Source organism: Macrobrachium nipponense, chromosome 23 (assembly GCF_015104395.2).
Source record: "Macrobrachium nipponense isolate FS-2020 chromosome 23, ASM1510439v2, whole genome shotgun sequence".
NCBI classification, from domain to species: domain Eukaryota; kingdom Metazoa; phylum Arthropoda; class Malacostraca; order Decapoda; family Palaemonidae; genus Macrobrachium; species Macrobrachium nipponense.
Genome location: NC_061090.1, coordinates 21959194 through 21983952, shown reverse-complemented (window position 1 = coordinate 21983952; position 24759 = coordinate 21959194). Strand labels below are relative to the sequence as shown.

The following is a 24759-nucleotide window of genomic DNA, read 5'->3' as shown; positions in this document are numbered from 1 at the left end:
TATATATATATATATATATATATATATATTATATATATATATATATATATATCACATAAAAATACCGCCCTTACCAACAATATTCCTGTAAATCATAACTCCATGTTTCAGCGCCAATTTCTATTTCGGCCTCCGCCTTGGAAACTCATCTAGCGTTTACACAATTCACCGAGTTCAAAAGCTGCCTTACTTTATAAAAGGAAATTCAAAGTTAGACAGAAACCACATAAAAAATAAAGTCACAACCTTGCCAGGCACTCGTTGCGCGATAAATTTTTCGAGCAATTTTTTTTGTCGCCCCTTTTATTAGAAATATACATCTACGGCTCTTACAATTTGTAATATTTTATATACATTAAAAAACTGGGAAGATTCCTTAACACTGAATCTGAAATTTACCTACAAGTTCGCCATGTATTCGGTATATAGAATTGAACTGGATTAAACATAAAATTTAGCCCAAGGGCCAAGTACTGGGAACTATGAGGTCATTCAGAGCAGAGAAGGGAAACTGACAGTAAAAGGTTGGAAAGGTGTAACAGGAGGAGAACCTTGCAGTTGGACTATTGATCGATTGCTAGGGAAAGGGTGGAAAGGAAGATGGAAGAAAGAAAATATGAATAGAGGTACGGTAAAAGAAACGAAAGGTATTTCAGTTAGGGGAAGAATGGTCACTGCAAGGAACCTAAGGTAATGCCTACAGTGCACTGTGTGAGGTGCACTGACGGCACTACCACCCCACAAAGGGGGTATTCGGTATATACGCGTCATTCTCGCAATCAATGTAATTTATATTCACCTCTAACTAGATGAAAGAATCAAACGCATCAGATTCCAGTTGAATGACTTTCCGGGTTCTCAAATACCCTGAGGAACAAGTGCCATTGTGATGCAGTTAAAATCAGTAACTACCAATTACATGGCGGTATTATTCCACTGGGGCATTGGGTGGGGCGGGGGGACCGTGGAAGGGGGGGGCGGGGAAGAGGGGTTTATCTATACCCAATTCCTACAGCATTGTGAATAGATTTCCTTCAGAATAAAACCTTGAAATATCTCGTTCGAAAGAAACCTTCGCATTCCGAGTTCAGGGTATTGCGTCTCAATGCCATTATTACAGATGGCAGAATATATTCACATTCACCAAACGCCTTCGGCCATGCCCAAAGCGCCGTTAAGCCATTGTGAAACAGGATATTTCACCATGTTGTATGAAACGCAAGAATGAAACCTTCAGAAACCAGACAACCAGCTGAACGCTTATTGTCCTTGAAAAAAAATATATATAAATAAATACTCAGCCTTCGGTATAATAGATCGCCTCAAGCAAAATAGCAATTTTTTTAGTATTGTCGCTTACAAATGACCTATCTTGTGCCCTGAGCAACCAGTAACCATAGCAATTTTAGGTCGTCCGCTCCCAAGAGCCTTGAATTAAATTGTGCAGTTAAATAAGAGATGCATCCGAATTAAAGGACAATATTTCAACATAATTAAAGAGTGGATGTTTTAATATATATATATAATATATATATATATATATATATATATATATATATATGATATATATATATATATATATATAGATATATATATATATATATATATATATATATATATATACACACATGTATGTATATGTATGTGCAAACATTTTACTTCAATTCTACTCTAGTAACTAATTGTAAACCTTATACTAAATAGATTTATGAAAGAAAGTCAGATTCGAAATATACAATAACTCTGGTATTCTCTCCCTCTATACCCCCTAAACAGATTAATAAGTGTGGAAAATTCACCCTTATTCCTCTCTCTCTCTCTCTCTCTCTCTCTCTCTCTCTCTCTCTCTTTTTAGCACCACACCTCCGCTTCAATCAAGGGCAAAACACTTTAACCACAGCACTTCAGGTATGATGCGTTTAAAAAACCTGTAATCAAAGGTCATTTTGACGCCAGCGTTCTCCGTTAACCAATAATAATCTCTTAAAACTCTTACAGCATCCCTCCCATTCTCCTGCCGCTTATGCAGTAAGAATAATTTTTTTTCTCTCTCATTCTCTCCCCTATGAACTTTACCTTACGAAACACTGGGTGTAGTCATATCATCGCTAATACACTTCTTATATCAGTAGTAACACGCCCCAATTATCCAAAATACTCAAGGTACGTCAGATGTTAACCAGCACTAAATATGGTGGCAAAACGTCTATGCGCCTCATTATCATTATCTCCATTCTTCCATCATCATCAGTATTGGCTAATCAACACCTACATTGTTCTGCCATAAAAGGAAAAAGCAATTAAAGCGTAGTTTGGCCATTCTGCTTACGCATCATCTTCGACGCTCAACCACGAAACTGACATTCAAGCGAGTTCCCAAGATGAAAGCAAATCCATTACCAGGTATAAGAACTCACTGCGCTTCTTTTTATACAACCAAACCATAAGCTAATTGCCAAGAGGCTGTCAGGCCGTGGTATAGGGGTAGTTTACTATAGTTGATGTATATATACAAAAACAAGAACTTGATTAACAGAGAATATAACTCGATATCCCGATTTGATTTTTATTCTAGATTTATCACACCTCTTCTGTATCTGAAAATGCACCTTTGACATTATTTGATTTATGTAGATTTTTGGCATTATGCCAAGCGCTGGGGCAACTAAGGCCATTCAGCGCTGAAGCGGAAATTTGACAGTTTGAAAGGTTTAACAGGGGAAAACCTCGCAGTTGCAGCATGAAACAATTGTTAGGAGAGGCTGGAAAGTTAGATCAAAGGGAGAGAATATGAACGGAGGTACAGTAAATGGAATGAAAGTAGTTGCAGCTAGGGGCCGAGGGGAGGCTGCAACAACCTTAAGTAATGCCTACATTGCACCGAATGAGGTGCACTGACGGCAGTAGCCCCCTCTACGGAGGAAAATGCACCTAGTAGAATATAATAGAATATAGCATTCCAAACCAAAACTCATGAGCAGGGGCCTATGAGGTCATTCGGCGCTTAAACGGAGATTTACAGTAAAAAGGTTTGAAAGGTTTAACAGGGGGGATACCTCGCAGTCGCACTATGAATCAATTGTTAGGAGGGGGTGGAAAGTATAATGGAAGAATATGATCGGAAGTACAGTAAAACGAATGAAAAGGGTCTCGGTTGGCGACACTGAAGGAATCTTAAGTAATGCCTACAGTGCATCGCATTAGGTGCAATGAAGGCACTAACCCCCTACAGGGAAAATGCACGTGGTAGAAATGATCTTTCAAAGCACTAAGAAGTTATAAAGGAATATATCTACATCTCGTTCTTTCCCCATAAAACACACTTTTTTTCTTCCTGTTCTTCTTAACTACTCTTTCAGCACTTCCCAGTGCTTAGTTTCTTAATTACCGATTCTCTCTCCCACCTCATAACACGACTAGCAGGGCGCTCAGCTCCCCAAACGAGTCGACATTGAAAAGAGTGACCAGCGTTCGATTCCGAACACGACGAAAAGGAGTTAGCTGTACGAAATCTTCAAAATCCATTAGTCTTCTATTAACTTAAGCAGTGCATAACGGCCCTGGTTATTAGCAGACTGCTGTGGTTCGCAGCTGGAAGAAATCAGTAGTACCCTGTAAAATGTATACTGGCAAACAATAGCAAATGGGCCTAGAAGGACAAACATTCAGAAAATACCCCCCCGATATTCTCAATATACCATTATTAGGTGATTATAATTTATATTTATATATATATATATATTATATATAGAATTTATAATTATATATTATATATATATAATATATATCTATATATATGTGTGTGTGTGTGTGTGTGTGTGTGTGGTGTGTGTGGTGTGTGTGTGTGTGTGTGTGTGTGTGTGTGTGTAACTGAATCGCGAAAGTTTGGAACGTGATAAATCCATAAATAAAGGTATAAGCCACGAAGGACTCCGTTGTTTATTTTTCCTTCGTGGCTTATACCTTATATATATATATATATATATATATATATATATATATATATATATATAACAAATGAAATTTTTCCTCACATCACTGTCATTCATATGCATGCATAGGCTACAGATGTCCTTTAATAACTAATTCGCTCTATACTCGGAATTAATATATGTTGGCCAAGTCGGGAACATCACTGAAGTCCTGATTTCTCTTCCGTCCGCGGGTTCGAATCCACGAGAGGACGAAATTATCATCAATTAAAAAATCCCCTGATTAACATATATGAAATTATATTATATTCCGAGGTAGAGCGAATTGGATATTAAAGGACATTTGTAGTGTACTGCATACATATATATATATATATATTATATTATATATATATTAATATATAATATATATATATAGTATTATATATATATGTGTGTGTGTTGGTATATCTATATAAATATATATATATATATATATATATATATATATATATATTATATATATAATAATAATAATATATAATAAAAGGAGTACGTAATAACGCCAAAATATAAAAAGTAAGTACTATACTTCAGAGACTTATCTCTCTCTCCAGGTAGTAATGAAGAGACAGCAGCAGTCTCTGAAATATAGCTAGTACCTACTTTCTATATTTTGGCGTTTTTATGGACTCCCTTTATTAGATGGATTTCTGTTGTAACAGAAAAGTTTTATCAGTATATATATATATGTATATATATAACATATATATAAATATATAGATATATATATATATAATATATATAGATAATAATATATATATAATATAATATATATATATATATATACTAAGTATATATTAAAGCGATCCATTACACACTCACCCTAAGTCAGTTCCTATATATTTATTTACCCATAGTCGTTATTGGTCTCACCCTGCTGCTGTCGCGGCGGCTCCTCCTCCTCCTCCTCCTCCTCCTCCTCCTCCTCCTCCTCCTCCCCCCCCATTCGAGCTCCATTAAGGGGAGCTGTTAACCAACCATAACATCAAAGTACACCAGAAGGCACTTCGCTCACACGGCTGCGATACATACTCCAACCATGCGTTGGCTGGCACAGATTCACCCTCTGCCCTACTTCCAGATTTATTCTCTCTCTCTCTCTCTCTCTCTCTCTCTCTCTCTTTGGGGGAGTCGGGGAGCGATACTGAACTTTTTATTTGCTTGGGGAAGATTATATTTATGGATTATATGTTTATGGAGGAAACCCCTTACATGCAAGGGAGGGAGACTCAAAAATAATTTATGGGTAAAAAAAAAAAGAAAAAAAATGGGTAAAAAAAAATTGATGAGAAGAAAAAAAACCACTTGGAGAACATTATCCCTGTAGAAAACTTCTTTTTTTTTTATCTTTTATTAAAAAAATACAATTACATTCCAATAATTTACATTATTTGGATAATTCTGTTAATACAAAAATATAAATATAAACTTTAAAAACATTTTGCTACAAAATCAATATAAATCAAAATCAAAACGTATAGTTTAAAAATTCTTTAGTTATTTACTTGGAAATATTGCTTGTATAAATGCATTTAATATACATCCTTTGTTATTCCAATTTTTATCAAAAATTGATTTTGCTTCTATATCATAGATTAGTTTCAAGAAACTATAATAATTTAGTTTACAACATTTCCTAAGAACAGAATTAAACCATTTTCCTATTTAAATTTCGTTTTGAAGCGGACAGATTTGGAAGACATCGTTTATAGTTGAAGGTAATGATTATGAATTTTTACTGACGTTTACTCATCAAAAACATCTAGAGAAGAGGGAGTAAAAGAAAATGTCGCTATGATTAGTAAAAAAAAAAAAAAAAAAATCAAAGTAAAAATAGGGGGGGAAGAGACGGGGGAGGAGGAAGTGTCGCCAAATCATGAAACTAAAAATGAAAATCTTGAATAGGGGAAACGAGCATTTATAAATAGACGAATATAATTAATCTAAATATAAGAAAATGACAACGCCATATGAAAAACTACATCAAATAAAGGGGGAAAAGGCATATTTACAAAAACATGACATTAAGCTCATTTGCAGATCGAAACTAAGCAAATAGAGAAATTAAATCTGATGTCAATTACGAAGTACGATCTGATTCGTGAAAATTCTAATGCAGAAAAAAGTACGCCGTTAAGATAAAACCAATTTCATATCGATCTGCTAAAAAATTGGCAATTAGTATTACCCTCACAATAAAAAAACTATATTAAACCAGTTATGCTTTCACTGACCAGGTCTGTGGCCCTTTTTTGCTTCCATACCTCGAGCGTCCGGGCGCAGTTCAAACAGGAACCACCCTACCCCCCAAAAACGCAGTAAAACAATGACATGAACCAAGGGTCGATACAGGGAAAGAATAAAACAAGGATTCGTATCACTACGGAAAAGTGTCATGATGACGGCCTTGGAGGAAGGAATTTAGGATAAACCCATTTAATTAATACACAAAAGGAAAGAATTTATCAAAGACCCATCAGATAATCACCACTGTGGGATAGAATTGATCAAAAGGTCCATCTCATTACCATCAAGTGAAAGATAGAATTTATCAGATATCTAAAAACCAACCACTGGAGAACTAACTTTATCAAAGACCCATTTAATAATCACAACCGAAGGAAGGACTTTATCACATCCCCCATCTAATAACCACCACTGAAGGAAGGACTTTATCAGACACACATGAAATAACTACCACTGAAGGATGACCTTTTTCAAGGAGCACTCGAATAAACATTTTGTTCACAGGTCAGTTCGGCTATGGCTAAAATTTACGTAAGAAGATCATTCACCGCCTGGTTATAATGTCGTTATCAGTTTTAAATGTAACATATCCGACTGATCTTAAACTGCCAGGTCTGACAAAAAGATACAACCGAGTTTAACACTTTGCAAAGAATTCATCGATGGCCATTATTCACCGCTCGATGGAGAATCAATAGGGGATAATTAATATTAATGTATTCATACTACAGTAAGTTATCAAGGAACTTATATTGGGCCAATGAGTAAAGAAAAAAAAAGTTTAATCTGTCTTAAAAAATCCCAAGACACGGACATTAAATTATTCATCTAGAGTAGACGAAGGTGCTAATTTGCAGGATAAACAGGTGTGAATAAAATGTGGGAGTGTGCTCCTTCTGGGACCTCGAAAGCGCTTGGTAAGTATGAAGCGAAGACTTGGCAACTTATGGCGCGGGCACGGTATGGCGAGGGTAGCAAGAGACCTGGCTCAGGCTGGCTGTATGGATCTTAAGCGAGGTATTGGGCAATACGTTGGAGTCTTTAACTTGTATTGCGTAAATCATTTAAAAACATTCTCATTTTACACGTAGTTACCTGGAATTTTAATATATACAGATATATACTATTGTGTAATGGATACGCATATACAGTATATGCTTAAGTGCATATGTATGTATGTACAAAGTAAATTCAAGTATATTGATGTACATAAAATATTATGATATATATATATATATATATATATATATATATATATATATATATATCTTGATTTTGCACATAAATTACATATATTGTATATGTATTGAACTGTAAAATGAACTTTAAAATATATTTTTAAATAAAAGAGAGAGAGAGAGAGAGAGAGAGAGAGATGGAGAGACGAGAGAGAGAGAGAGAGAGAGAAATAACTTGTCTACATGACCGAAAGTGTAAGAGCAACGACTGAAAGAGTGAGAAAGCTTGACATACGAAGGTGATAATTAGAGGATAGTAGGGTGAAAAGGATTAATTATTCGGGTGTCTTGGAATGGAGGAAAAGAAGACTCCTTTAAATGTAAAAGGGGCGAGAACGTGTTCAATGCGAGTTGGTTCGTGTGGAAAGTTTCAACTAAACTAAAACAGCAGTTCCGAATAGGACGGAACAGCGAGGCTTCTTCCTTTGTCTATGCTGTGATCCAGTGATCGTAGCACCATTTTGCAAACCGTCAGAAACACGAAACTTTAACCTCCAAACAAGGGCGTTCTTATGTTTGTTTGTATGGTGTTTTTACGTTATTCAGCAACGGGACCAACGGCTTCACGTGACTTCCGAACCACGTCGAGAGTGAACTTCTATCACCAGATATACACATCTCTCAAACCTCAATGGAATGCCCAAGAATCGAACTCGCTGTGAACTCGCTGTGGCAGGCAAAGACCATACCAACCACGCCACTGAGGCGCTTGGGCGTTCTTATGAGACTAAGTCAATGGTGAAACAGCTCTTTTATAAATAACGGGGCGTGAAATTGCTCTATGCGGTGGTCAGGTTGGAAACTGTCCAAAACTAACCTAACTGTAATTTTTCTTTTGAGGTGACTGCAAATGTCCGCAGTCGATGAATTCGTAGCTAATTATGATAAGTTTGTTTGTTTGTATGGTGTTTTTACGGTGCATGGAACCAGTGGTTATTCAGCAACGGGACCAACGGCTTTACGTGACTTCAGAACCACGTCGAGAGTGAGCTTCTATCACCAGAAATACACATCTCTCACACCTCAGTGGAATGCTCGAGAATCTAACTCGCGGCCACCGAGGTGGCAGGTCAAGACCATACCGATTACGCCACTGAGGCGCTTCTAATTTTTGATAGGAGACGACCCACGTTGATCGCCACCCACAGGAATTTACAGATGTCGAATACATAGGTCAATCATAAACGACCCAATATTAGTCTTATAAAGAAACCATTAGCGTGTAAAATAACACAAGGACAACAAAGAACTCTTATTGCCTTAATTTAGAGTTCACAAAGAGTTTTTCTAACAATAAAAGCAATATATTTTAGATGAAAATATATGCAGTTCTGGATTTATTGTAATAAAACTTAAAGAAAAAAAATAGACGTGTAAAAGGGCCTTATAACTGAACAACCATATAAAAAAAAATTCTTTACAAGACAAGCTAGTAAAAAATATGTACAGTGTGTGTATAGACGTGCGCGCGCACACATACACAGGCGGGAATGCACACACACACACACACACACACGGACGTAAAGCCATAAAAGCCAATACCTTGCTACGCAATCTAAAAAAAATTAAAAAATCCAAAATAATGGAGTCTTAAAAACCCCACCCACCGAAAACTTTTTAAAACCTAGGCCGTCAATTTGTTGGAGAGGGCTGGCTAGCGTGGGCGGGAGTAAAAGCAAATGGAAACTTTCAAGTCCTAATAATACCTAATTATGAAAAAATGTGTCCTCTAATGAGCACGTCTCATTCATTCGAAGTCTCCAAAAAGTGGCTCGTGAGCAGAGAGAGAGAGAGAGAGAGAGAGAGAGAGAGAGAGAGAGAGAGAGAGAGAGAGAGAGAGAGAAACGTTTATAATACCCAAGGAATATGATAAACATCAGGAGATTAATGATTTGCGCCTGCGAAGAGATGCCTACTGTACAATAGGTACTTACTGTATGATGATAGCAACCTCTCTTAATCCTTTGAAATTACTATTCTCACTGCAGAGATTTATAACAAAATCAAATTTTGTTGGACTTCATTTACCTCTGTCAAGTGTGAACAGCCTACCAACTGCTTCAGTCTGAGGAGGAGGAGGAAGAGGAGGAGGAGGAGAGAATCTTTTAAACCAACCTGGCAGACAAGGAAAGGCTCCAGCAACCCTCCTTGGGCAACGCCACCTACTTACCTCCTCTGTACCGGTACACCCACTCCTAAGGTCCACCTCGCCTAAATTTTGCAGTGGGCAACTAATCTCTCTTTCTCTGTCCCGAAGGGAAGCTACAAATACCGGTAGGGGAAGGGACCGGTTTGTGTCCTTGGGTAGCCAAAGCTATCTCGACACGATCATCCACCCAGGGCGACTCTATACGGGATCGAAACCTTTTAACGAGAGAGAGAGAGAGAGAGAGAGAGAGAGAGAGAGAGAGAGAGAGAGAGAGAGAGAGAGAGGTGTCTTATTTATGGAGAATAGACGGAGGGGAGGGGTGGGGAGAACTTGATCATCATTTGAACTAGTTTCATGAGAGAGAGAGAGAGAGAGAGAGAGAGAGAGAGAGAGAGGATGTAATTGGAATGCCCTATCCACCTCGAAACAGTATTAGGAAACGTTTTATTGATATTACTAAGCGAAATTTTCATAATACCAGTAACTTTCCTGTGATGTATATTTATGAGAGAGAGAGAGAGAGAGAGAGAGAGAGAGAGAGAGAGAGAGAGAGAGAGAGAGAGTCCCTGACTTTATATCCATCTGAATAAACCTTTAAACGGGGTAAATTATTGAACATACCAAACTGAATCCTGGAATTTCCTGTGGCGACCGGAAATTTTATCCGGTTGCTTCCTCCTCAGTCCTTACATATGTAATTTCAAACTATTACTATTATTATCATTATTGTTGTATTTGGGAAGCAGACCCTCTCCCTAGCATACTTTATTAAACGTCATGGCTACCTCAGCAGCGTTACGCTTGTAGAAAGTCCTCTATTTTCCGAATAGCGACCCTTTCCGTGCTACTTAAAACAGACTAGTAGAGCGTCTATGGAGGCCATTTGATAATGACCTCTATAGGCGCTGAACTGGCCATTACGTTTAATAAAATATATTATTTTCATTATTATTAATTTATAAGTTATGTAGAAGATGCTCTAGATATTAAGCATTAAATGTAAGTATAAATCTTGAAAAAAAATTACTTTTGAAAATGTCTGATTTATGGTTTTTGACACGTCCATGATAAAATCAGTGCTTCCAGCGTTTTCGTTCCGAGTGCCTTTCGAAATAACGTTCATGAGAGGGCCAACCTGTATTTAGTCCGAGATCTAAACAAATAAAAGAAAATAAAATAAACAAAAAAAAAAACTTGGTGACCCACTTGTAAGATTCAAAGGTATTGTGATGTAAAAGATGAAAATTTAAACGAACCTTAGTATAAAACATGGGGAAATGCAAAAGTTTACAGTGAAAATGAGATGTCAATAATTAGTGTCACGGATTGCTGACCATCTCGGAAAATAACTCAACAGCCAATCTTTCGATAGACACCTAATAATAAGAGACTCCCTTTCTACTCAACGAAAACAATAGTTAGGTAGACACCTAATGATGGAGACTTGCTTTCGCCTCAACGAAAACGAACCAAATACAAGAGTGCCATTGGGTGAAATAAAGCCCTTTTTTAAATAATATATTTTATCTCCCCTGAAGGAAGTGTCTTCGAAGTCAAAACTAGACTAACATTCCCGCAACAAAGCGCAAACCAAAACAGCCATGCAACTTGCTATACAGTAGAAGCTTCCACAGGATAAAAAAGTTTAGAGAGATACATAACACTCCAAACTGTTAAGTCCAATGCCTGATAATTACCGTAATGCCTGATAATTACTGTAATTTCCTCAAGTTGCAGGCTTACAGTCTAACTCTGATGGACGTAATTATACAATTACAAACTCAATTGTTCACTCCCTCTCCACCAGATGTGTAATGGCAGAGACGATATCAAATAAATATAGTATATGGATTTTAGAAGGGGTATCAAAAGGCAGGTACCAATTGAAATTACAACCCTTAACCTAGGCGAACAATCTAATTTACATATAAAATCCATTATTTCCTTCGCTATCATTGCAAATTGCATGGCATACAATGTACCAGGGAGAAAAGTAAAATACTACTAGTGCTTTGGTAACTAAAGTTCATCGTCGAACTTTATTTTCTTAATAATTACACGCACAGACCAATCGAACAGGGGAAAACTAAGCAATTTTGGCAAGTCGTAGGAAAATAAAAGAACAATTAGAACGTATAGGCGCTAGGATTATACCTAACGAAACGACACACTTCCCATTTAAGGGGTGGAAGGTTTTCAGCGTTAAGGGAACACGGAAGAATGGGAGAAATGGCTATGTATTTTTTTAAAAACATTATAACGAACACCAGTAATTCGTGACCACTATCCCCACATAAACCAACTTCTTACAATGGTACTTCATTCACTTCTCCTTCACTGTGATTAGTCCATTTATATAACACCTTGTTCCCTTTCTAACACCGCTCCACTATTATGCTAACCGTTAAGCAAGAGATTGTGCTGTTAAAACACCTTATTCCCTTTTATAACACCATTCCACTACTACACCAACCTTTAAGCAAGAGCCTGTGCTGTTATAACACCTTACTCCCTTTTATAACACCACCCCAGTACTACGCCAACCTTTAAGCAAGAGCCTGTGTTGTTATAACAACATTTATTCCCTTTAAAACACCATTCTTCTGTTATGCTAACCTTTAAAGCAAGAGCCTGTGCTGTTATAACACCTTATAACACCTTAGTCCCTTTATAACATACCACTCCACTATCATGCCCACCTTTAAGCAAGAGCCTGTGCTAAAATAACACCTACTTCCTTTTATAACACCACTCCAGTACTACGCCAACCTTTAAGCAAGAGGTTGTGCTGTTATAGCACCTATTCCCTTTTATACCACCACTCCACTTATACGCCCACCTTTAAGCAAGAGCCTGTGCTATTATAAAACCTATTCCCTTTTATACCACCACTCCACTTACACGCCCACCTTTAAGCATGAGCCTGTGCTGACAAAAGGCCAAGAAGCTTAAATCAGCCAACCGCTATACTTCATGTCTTCCCCATCTTGCTTTTTATAATTTTCCTCCAGTCCAACTTCTTTAACATTCCTTCAATATTCACCCTTCATTAGGGACAATTCCTCTGTCAAAGTCATTTGAACAAAAATAGGACTCTGTGGCCTACGAAAACTACACAAATTTAAACTACACAATTTCCCTTCATAACCAGTTTGGTAAATGGTTCTAACCTACCATAAACCAACAAAAGTAACTGACTGGTTCCAATCTACCCAAACACCAACTCTGGTGGCAACTGGCTCAAATCTAAGCCAAACCAACTATGGTAACTGGTTCCAATCTACCCCAAAAGAACTAAAGTAACTGGCTCCAATCTACCCCGAACCAACTTTGGTGGCAAGTAGCTCTAATCTATACCAAACCAACGTTGGTGGTAACTGGCTCCAATCTACCCTAAAAAAAAAAACTCTGGTAACTGGCTCAAATCTACCCTAAACCAACTATGGTAACTGGCTCCAATCTACCCCAATCAAACGAAAGTAACTGGCTCCAATCTACCCCAAACCAACTCTGGAAACTGGCTCTAATCTACCCCAAACCAACTAAAGAAACTGGCTTCAATCTACCCCAAACCAACTCTGGAAACTGGCTCTAATCTACCCCAAACCAACTAAAGTAAAGTAACTGGCTCCAATCTACCCCAAATCAACTCTGGAAACTGGCTCTAATCTACCCCAAAACAACTAAAGTAACTGGCTCCAATCTACCCCAAATCAACTAAAGTAACTGGCTCCAATCTACCCCAAACCAACTCTGGAAACTGGCTCTAATCTACCCCAAAACAACTAAAGTAACTGGCTTCAATCTACTCCGAAACAACTATGGTAACTGGCTCCAATCTACCCCAAATCAACTCTGGAAACTGGCTCCAATCTACCCCAAAACAACTAAAGTAACTGGCTCCAATCTACTCCGAAACAACTATGGTAACTGGCTCCAATCTACCCCAAACCAACTAAAGTAACTGGCTCCAATCTACCCCCAACCAACTCTGGAAACTGGCTCTAATCTACCCCAAAACAACTAAAGTAACTGGCTCCAATCTACTCCGAAACAACTATGGTGGTAACTGGCTCCAATCTACCCCAAACCAACTAAAGTAACTGGCTCCAATCTACCCCAAACCAACTCTGGAAACTGGCTCTAATCTACCCCAAAACAACTATGGTAACTGGCTCCAATCTACTCCGAAACAATTATAGTGGTAACTGGCTCCAATCTACCCTAAATTCAACTATACGCTAAGTTATCCATGAAACCTTGTAGGGCTATATGAACCTCTAAAATGAATAACCTCTTCACAACAGACTAAGTTAAGTCTTCCCCGGAGAAAACCACTTGACCTCAAATCTCGAAATCTAATAACCTGGCGATATTCAATTGGGATTTCGAGGCCGACGATGACGTCAGATTCGTGACGTCATCGCCAAACTAAATTTTCATCCGAGTTCCGGAGATGGCGTAAAGGAGAATCTGCACACGTTGTTGCCATGTAGGATGATTCCTCGTTGGAAGTTTCAAGTTCCCTTATGGTATTGTTGACCTAATTGCATCGATGTATCATATATAATTTATATTTATAATTATATACGTGTCATATACCAGCCAAACAACATTAACTCATATGTATGTCAGAAAACGACATTTCAGAGTTCCAAAACAACAAGCGACAGAGGAAACGACAATACCATGTGGTAGAGCGACAACATTGTCAAACAATTCGGTATTCGCTAAAAACAGCAGTACTACATGCTTACATCAGCAAAGGAGACTGCAATACACGATAACGTTGAAGGCTAAGTTGACAAGATTATCTATATTAATAAGGTCATACACGTCTTATCGTACCAAGACAAGGAGGTATTAAATTAAAAATTTATGTAAAAAAAAAAAAAATCGTTCATTCTCGCGCCCTATTACGACTCTCAGCTGGTCCCACCAGATCTCTCAATCCCGTCAGGATAAGTTAAGTAGTAGAGAGAAAGTGTAACTGCCTTGAATATATCTATAGTTATAGAATCATATATACTGAACACTAGACATTTTAATTACAATAAAATCTTAATTCAGTGATAACCAAGAAATAGTTTAGCTACGCTTTCAGCTTCAAAACTTACGTTACACTTAAATCAGATGTCTGGCACACGATAATCATCAGTAATACTTTACAAGCACTTTGTCATCTCCCCTGTTCACAAAGATTCACGCCAACGCCAATGCGCAATAGCATTTGAAAGATAAAACTGCATTTAAATTTGTAAAACTTTACACTCAAAATATATGACAATTTTGACTGTGTGAGAGTGTGTGTGTGTGTGTGACAATGCTCCATAACACCTGCCTGTTACATTGTACTTCCATAAGCCATTTTTTTACATATGTTAAAAACGCACACCAAGATTAACATTTTCAGCAGGGGTTACTGCAAGATAAATTCTGAACAAAATATACCCCATTCTTGATTGATTTATAGCTTTTAGGCATTATGCCAAACACTGGGGCAACTAAGGCCATTCAGCGCTAAAACGGAAATTGACAGTGAAAAGATTTGAAAGTGTAACAGGAGGAAAACCTCAAAGCAGTTGCACTATGAATCAATTGTTAGGAGAGGGTGGAAAGTAAGATGGAAGAAAGAGAATATGAACAGAGGTACAGTAAATGGAGGGGAAGTGGTTGCAGCTAGGGGCCGAAGGGACGCTGCAAAGAACCTTCGGTAATGCTTACAGTGCACCGAATGAGGTGCATTGACAGCACTACCCGCCCCCCGCTACGGGGATACCCCATTCTTGCTGTAACATTGTGTTATGTAAGCCCATGTTTGCATTACTTGGTTTTTTTATTTATTCTTTTTTTTATTTGCACTTCTGTTCTAACACACCCCGCCTTGTTTACGCCCGACTAACGATTACTTTAATTCTCCGGCGTGAAAACTGCTTCGGTAAACGGCAGTCCCTGCTCTTTGTCTTTCATTAGCTGATGTTTGTTTTCTGCTACTGTTTAAAGTCTCTCCTTCCCTTTCGGTCAACAAGCAGTGTGGTGCTATTTATAGCGTCACCTGGCCATATGCGAGCCAAAAATAAATGGTTTCGTTTCTGTTTACTCAAAGGTGTGAGATTTTCCTATAAAAATATCCTGGGGTCCTCCCACGCACTGTTAGGCAATAATAGAGGTTTGTTTAAGGCAAATAGTTAAGGCAATTCAATGATTAGGCTGTAAGAGGGAGGAGGAGGGAGGGAGAAAGGGAGGTCGATAGAGCATTTTTTACGGCAAAAACTTCAGCCCTTATCATTACACAAATATCTATCATATATATATATATATATATATATATATATATATATATATATATAAAGTATCTATACATTCAAATGAAGAACATAAATTGAAGATGCCTGCCATAAGGGGCATGATTAAATGACAGTTGTTGAGTTGCTTATTTTCACAGAAATTAAGATAAAGGACAAAGCCTTCATCTCATTTCACGTTAAGGTGAAAAAAGAAAAATTCTCTTTTTTTTGTTAGGCAATCCCAAGCGCAAGGTTCCCGTAGTTTTAAAGCTTTTTATCGGAAATTTGTTATTCTTCTGCTATATATGTTTGCATGCGGCTATAGTTATTCATCTTTTTTTTCTTTTTTTAAAACAAAACTTTATGCGTAGACGATGACGTTATCGAGTAAAGAGGAATTTTGTGGGATCGCTCCCTTGTTCGAGTGTGCTGTACACAAATCGATTTTTGTTTGAACAATGTAATTAAATGCGCTTGCTCGAAATGTTGGCAAAATACCCTGTGTATAATCAAATTATGTATGTCTGTCTATACCACGCCAATGACTATTGAACCAAGCGGATTATATACATATACATACATATACTATATATATATATATATATATATATATATATCTATATATATATATATATGACATATATATATATAACATCATATATAACTATATATATACATATATATATATACTGGATATATATATATATAATCATTTTATATATACCAATATATAATAGTATGAATATAATATACATATTTAACATACTATTTTTTGATATATATATATACATATATATATATATATATATATATATATATATATACATTTACATACATACATACTACATACATACATACATACTATATAATCCGCTTGGTTCAATAATCATTGGCGTGGTATAGACAGACATACATAATTTGATTATACACAGGGTATTTTGCCAACATTTCGAGCAAGCGCATTTAATTACATTGTTAAAAAAAACCGATTTGTGTACAATATACTCGAACAAGGGAGCGGATCCCACAAAATTCCTCTTTACTCGATAACGTTATCGTCTACGCATAAAGTTTGTTATATAAAAAAAAAAAAACGAATATAGCCCATGCAAAAATTTATAGCAGAATAATAAATTTCCGATAAAAAGCTTTAAATCTACGGTTACTTTGGCATGGGATTGCCCCCCAAAAAAGAAGATATTTTTACTTTAACGTCCGCTAAGAAGTGCCCAAAACCCGTGAAATGAGATGAAGGCTTTGTCCTTTATCTTAATTTCTGTGAAAATAAGCAACTCAAAAACTGTCATTTAATCATGCCCCACATGACAGGCATCTTCAAATTATGTACTTCATTTGAATGTATAGATATATGTGAATAAATACGATTTACAAATATATATAATATATATATATATATATATATATATATATATATATATATATATATATATACACACACAGAAATGCATATTTACGTATACATACATACATACATATATATATATATATATATACTATATATATATATATATATATATATATATATTGACTGGTAAAAATGTTCTGTAACAACAGAGTTCCATCTAATAAAAGGAGCCCATAAAAACACCAAAATAGAGAAAAAGTACTATATTTCAGAGACTGCTGTCTCCCTCTTCAGGTAGATGAATGAGAAAAGTTTACAGAAAAGGTGGTATTTATACCAAGAGGTCCATCCACAAACAAGCCATTTAAGTCACCCCCGCTGATAATCTTCCTTTAATCTTCTTAAGGGTTGGTTGAATGAAGACGTTGTCGATCGTGTCCGAAATCCATCCTCCTTTTGCTTTTTCTCATTCATCTACCTGAAGAGGGAGACAGCAGTCTCTGAAATATAGTACTTTTTCTCTATTTTGGTGTTTTTATGGGCTCCTTTTATTAGATTATATATATATATATATATATATATATATATATATATATATATATATATATATATATATATATATATACACGTATATATACTATATAATTATATATATATATACGTATATATATATATATATATACGTATACACACATATAAACATAAATATACATGTTTTTGGAATTGTCACATGAAATTTTAATATTTATTTTTCAGTTTATCTTCATCTACTGTGGGGTCAATAACCTAGATGTTGTGACGCCAGTTTTAGTTGCTATAATTAATCAGTGTACTTAATTACGAGAACATGTACACCGAAAACCATCGCTTACAGAACCACGCATTTATCTATAACCTGGGTTATAAAATAATAAATTCAATAGAAATCACTGGCCACAATATCCAACCAATATCCAATTTAATTGTATGATCAATGGATATAAGTAACATTTTCAACAATTTATGATGAATCGCATTTGAAAAAAAAGGAGAAAAAAACGAAAGGATCAATTAACGCCGTCATTATCTGAAAACCATTAATATCAATTTGAAATATGAGACCCTATTATTGAGCAGTTCAGGCAATTAGCCGCCATGAATAAAGAGGCAGGAGGAGGGCTTCATCCCAAAAGCCTCAACGTAATAAAACAAAAGATATTAAAAAGTTATAATTACATTCTCACTGTTCCTTTCATGTTACAATAATTCTTTATAGAAATGTACAAAATTCTCGATTACTTTTTTTATCATATTTTTTACCTAATTGCTCAAATAAACGTGTAGTTTCTACCATTAAACTTTAATTAAATAATGTCATCAATGGTATATAAAAAAAACTCAATAAGCATGTGAGTAATATAGCAAAACCCCTTATGACAAAAACCACATAGCAAGAGTAAAACCCTTTGAACAAAATGTGGATTAGTATATTCTAAATTAATATCCGGTTCTTTTACAAATCAAAAGGATCCACAACACAAGGACGCTTCAACTCTTGATATATTTAAACTAAAATACTCAGCGCCTTTCTGTATTTTAACCCATTCAAAATTTGTGCTTACGACAGCGAAAACCAAAACCGGCGATGAGAGAGAAGCCTTTGAAGAATCTGGGACCCAAAAACCATCAAACTGTTAGTTAAACGATCCCAATTTCTCCCCAAGAATCTCTGGTGTCTCTATTAAATCTCAAGTAGTCAATTTGACTCGTATAAAAGTTCAGTCAGATACAACTAAAACCCATCCACCCACCAAAACAATTCAGAAATTCACTCTGTTCATGAAAATCTGATAAGGACCTTGATACATTTTGCAGCACCTACCTAAAACCCTGATCAAAGTTTCAAAGTTTTGATAATATATATATATATATATATATATATATATATATATATATATATATATATATATATATATATATATATATTATATAGTATATATATATATATATATATATATATATATATATATATATATATTATATATATTATATTATATATATGTATATATAATATAATATATATATATATATATATATATATATATATATATCTATATATATATATATATATAATATATATATATTATACATTGAAACTTTGATCAGGGTTTTAGGTAGGTGTTGCAAAATGATTCGAGATCCTTATATTTATTTACTATATATTACATATAATATAAATATGCGTAGGTGTAAAACTCACACACAGCAACAATAAGCTTCATTAAACAATATGGGAATAAATATTAATAGCTACTGTCTGAACGGAGAGAGTATTTATCCAACCAGCAGAACAATGGATGTCTGAGCATGTTATCCCCGTAATTGACGTTCAAGTTCAAATACTGCAGTTACAAGACTACTCGAGTTATTCTGAATATTGATTGGGTTTAAAAAATTATAATTATAGTACACTAACAAATTTGGTACAATTAATCGCCTATTTTAAAAGTAATACTTCATGCTAAACCTGAAACCTCGTTCGCGTAACTTTTTTTTACACAGTACTAAGTATTAATCGCCCATTCATACATTTCGTTCTCAATATACCCACTCCGTAACCCATCGCAAAATTACAATCGCGTCAGCAATCTTCACCAGACACTAAAATGGATGATAAAATCACAAATCATCCAACTTGACGCAAATCATCTAACAAATCACAAATCATCAAACTCGATGCAAATCATCTAACTCAAACCACAAACCTGCATGGTAGCCCCTACAGCAAACACGTCGCTGGTCGAAGAAAGATTCTTATTATTAATAATAATAAAGCAAGGCTTATCAGGTACATTTTCACTTAATAAAAATACTTCGCTTTGAGAAACGATCTCCACGAGAGAACCCCAAAAAAGGACTTCCTCGGCGTAAGAGACAACGGAAGCTACAGGGTAACGTGAGTCACGTGACAGTTCTTAAAATTCGTCACGTTCGCTCCGCCCCTCTCGTTCGTCGAGCACTCTCTCTCTCTCTCTCTCTCTCTCTCTCTCTCTCTCTCTCTCTCTCTAACCGTATGAAATCACTCCTGCTGTAGTTCCCTTGTTTGTCAATTTTGTATACATGATTTATAGTTGAGAAGCGAAGCTCAAAATTTTTCCAGTTTCACCTCAAGTACAAAGTAATTATATCGATACGTGGAGTTTATCGAATCCTTTTTCTGCTACTATCATACAGAGTGTACATAAAGTCCCAGTACTATTGCAAGTATTTATTACCAGTAATGGTGCTGGGACTTTATGGACACCCTGTATTATAATAATAATAATCTGCAAGAACACCAACGATACTAATGATAATTGTCAGAAATCCGCAGCAGTAATAAACTGTCTTGTCTATTTTCATTAGTATATTAATCGTATATTTAACTCCCGGCCCATTATCAAATCCTCAACTTCTCACTTCTCAGATATGTTATGTTTAGGCCTCTGAAAGCGCCTCCCCATTACCACGTTAAAAAGTACTCAAGTGACGAAAATTAAACGCGTATTTTAAGCCTTAACATCTTAACCACTTATTTAACCAGGTTTGTCGCTGTCAAAAATCGCTTAATGTCCAACAGCAGAGTCGATAAATCGGTGTTTAGTTTCCAATAAGAATAAATATGCTACAAATTCTACAATATCATGCCAGATCAGACCAGCTCAAAAGATGCCAAAGTGCCACCCCCACCCCCCACGGCCGCCTCCTTAGTTACGCCACTGCCATTCAAGAATTATAAGAAAGAAAATTCCAGCGCATGAGGGTAAGTGAAAACAGTGCGCTATTTTGGCTTGTTATCTACGCATCACCTACTCCCAGGTGCATCTGATGTCTAGGCCAGTCCTTTACGACGCTCCTGATTGGCTGTTGATAAGCCACTCACAGGGCTGAAAACTCTAAGTCTCTCTCGGGAGTTTACTTAGGCAGGATGTAAGTTCCATCTCTCCTGAGGGATACTTTTGAAAGACGTATCTCTAAGGAGAGGTGGAACATACATCCTGCCTATCTGAAGTCTCGAGAGAGACTGAGAGTTTCCAGCCCTGTGACTGGCTTATCAACTGCCAATCAGGAGCGTCGTAAGGGACTGGCCAAAACATCAGATGCACGGTTGATGTGACTCTACTATAGTACTACTAATCATGGTGGAAGCTCCTCGGGAAGCCGTGTTTAGTACTAATCCCTCGGGGATGAAAGTATTATATATATATATAATATATATATATATATATATATATATATATATATATATATATATATATATACACACACCCATTACTATATTGTGTGGTTGACATATTATACCCACAATGCCATCCAACCAGTTATCTATGCATACCCACACACACACACACACACACACACACACACCCACCCACTAGCACATATCTATGCAATCAGCCACATATACTACATGCATATCTGGCATGCGCATGCGCAAGCACACACACACACACACAGACATCGAAAACAATACCTAAGTGCTCCGCAAACTCTCTCAGGCCCTAATATCAAGCGAAACACGCTAAAACAATTTCGGAGTCACTACAACTTCAGACTTTAAAATTTAAAAGCTTGAGCGGGACCTCTCCCCCAATCCCCGTTCCCCCGCCCCCCACTCCCCACTTCATCCACCCCCAACCCAAAAATGACCAATCTATCACCCGAGCGTCACAGATTAGGATTTAATTAAGGGATTTATTTTTTGTTTCGCAAGTTACTAATGAGACATAAGAGGAATGGGAGAGGTGGTGAGGGAGGTGGGGGGAGGGGGTGAGTGAGAGTGAGGGTTCCTTTCAAAGCTTATAAACTTCGGCTCAACTTAAAAAGTTGTTGAACCCGATATAAGGGATGGAGACGCAGAAAAGGATTAACTGAAGGCAAGTGACAGCTAAGACCTTTGATCTAATACTGAAGGAATGGAGTTGTAAAGAGGCTCACTAAATTAACATCTAAATTGAACAGTAAGAGAATTTGATGAAAAGTGACTAAATCCCAATTTTCATCTAATATAATAACAGAGGCCAAAGTCTAGACCTAACATTCCTCATAGTGGGGTAATGCCGTCAGCGCACCTCATGCGGTGAACTGTAGGCGTTACTTAAGGTTCTTTGCAGCGTGCCTTCGGCCCCTACCTGCAACCCCTTTTATTCCTTTTACTGTACCTCCTTTCATATTCTCTTTCTTCCATCTTACTCTCCACCCTCTTCTAACAGTAATTGATTCATAGTACAACTGCTTTGAGGTTTTCCTCCTGTTACACTTTTCAAAGCTTTTATTCAATTTCCGTTTCAGCGCTGAATGACTTCGTAGGTCCTAATGCTTGGCCTTTCGCCTAATTTCTATATACAATTCCATTCAACAGACCTAATATTATTGTAGGGGAATTAATCAAATACGTAGTTCCTAAAATGTTTAAAAGGGTGAGGATAAAATAGCAGTAGAATCTATAATGCATTTGCTTGACTTTTGCTTTAAAAGTTAGGCCTTATAACGATGGAGATGGAGTTAGCATACAGACTCTACTAAAATCAAAGGGGTAAAGGTTAGCCACAACATCAGCGTCCTCTGAAGAATTACAGCTCATATTCTGATGAAAGCTTCAACGACATCGAATATTCAAAAGGTGACAATTAGACAAAAGCGAAAAATAATCACGCCATATTTACAACATGAATTCTTCATTACACTCTCGGGTTTTCGAGTCTCATTGTGACCCAATGCCCGTCCCCTCACGACCCCTCAGGCTGGCGTAAGCTTCACTTATGTCACAGGTGACTATATGTCAATGGGATCTAGCATTCATAGGTAGTCACTCAAGTACTGACAGGAAGACAGCACTCAAGAGGATTGATGATAAGAGTGAGGCAAACTCTGAATTTCGCTTACTCGGGGAGTAAGCCAACAGACTGCTTTGTTGTTGTTGTAGTTGTTGTTGTTGTTGTTGTTGTTAGGGGGTAGGAAAGACTAAAAATGCCTGAAAATAAATAATGTGCATGTTAACCTGTACAGAAAAAAAATTTCTAATAAAATATAACGTATTTATTTTAATTTTCGTTGGTGAAACAAGGCCCTACTTGACAGTAGATTTTAGTACACGCCTCGAGTAAGCTGGAGGTTGGCTCACGCCTTGTAGTTTCCCTTTCTCTCATTTCTCTTCCTCGGGCTTGGGCTAGGTAAGGGTATTTCATTGGCTAGCCAACTTCATTATTCTCCGCATCTTACAAAGGAGGACCGAGGAGGCCTTTGATTTGTTAAAAGCAGGATAAACAGTGCAATAATTAATTACCAAGTATTTCTGAAAACCAAAGGATGGCAGCCTTCTTCATGTGAGTGTCCCAAAACAATATTGTATTTATGTTAATAAAGCATGAGAGTAAAAAATAAGAGGAGAATTTCGCATGAATCCACAATGTCACACTTACAAAAAAAAAAAAAGAAAAAAAAAATGAAAAAGTAAATGAAAAAAAAAAAATCCATTTCAGCACGCGGTTACTTCATTTTCAAAAAAATGTATAAAGTATACGCACTGTCGCATGGAATCACACGTGCATACACATGCATACCCCTAAACAACCACAAGCGGACTGCGAATGTCACAGAACTTCCAGGAAAAAGAAAATTCACCAAACAAGTTGGTGTTTCCAAGAGGACCTCTGCATAACTGTCCAAATCAAGAAAACACTTCCCGCAAACAAAGGAACGCAATTAGAGAGAGAGAGAGAGAGAGAGAGAGAGAGAGAGAGAGAGAGAGAGAGAGAGAGATGGTAGTTGTTGCTGGCGTTGTGTTGGGGTAAAGATACAGCTCGCCTGTCCATCACCTACGCTTGGCACAAGAACAATGGAAGCTCCCAAAGTGAAATGGCATCTGCAGTGTGAATATATACCTCTCCACAAAGGTCAAACGACTTTGTAATAAAATCTTTTTTGGAGGGGGGGGTGGGGGGCGCCCGCCATTTCGAATCGAAATCTTGATTACAATAATATTCACAAAGACGCTCGATACAGCTGCTGAGACGGACATAGTCAGGATACGAACTTCTAGAAAATGTAACTATTTACTGACACTCCACATACCGTTAATGACCTCGCGTCACAATTTTCTCTTCCAGGTCACAGGAAAGACATATGTTCATGATATTTAATACTGACATTCTAATCTAACATAATATTAAGTTCAATATCCATACAATAAATAACGCATTGCAACGGAAGTATCTTAGCATTCAACAAGCGAGAGATTGCGTAGGAAATGTGCAGGAATAAAATGATGTAAAGCGCTAAAGTGGCGTGGTCGGTATTGTGTTAGCGTACCACCTCGGTGGCCGCGAGTTCGATTCTCGAGCATTCCATTGAGGTGTGAGAGATGTATATTTCTGGTGATAGTTCACTCTCGACGTGGTTCGGAAGTCACGTGAAGCCGTTGGTCCCGTTGCTGAATAACCACTGGTTCCATGCAACGTAAAGATACCATACAAACAAA

General features: G+C 36.7%; 1 protein-coding gene across 10 annotated transcripts in view; it reads right to left on the bottom strand.

Annotated features, from left to right (window-relative positions):
* LOC135199317 (ras-related protein Rap-1b-like) overlaps window positions 1-24759 on the bottom strand; it is a 653366-nt gene that overhangs the window by 321771 nt on the left and 306836 nt on the right. The gene's annotated exons all lie outside the window — the stretch shown is intronic.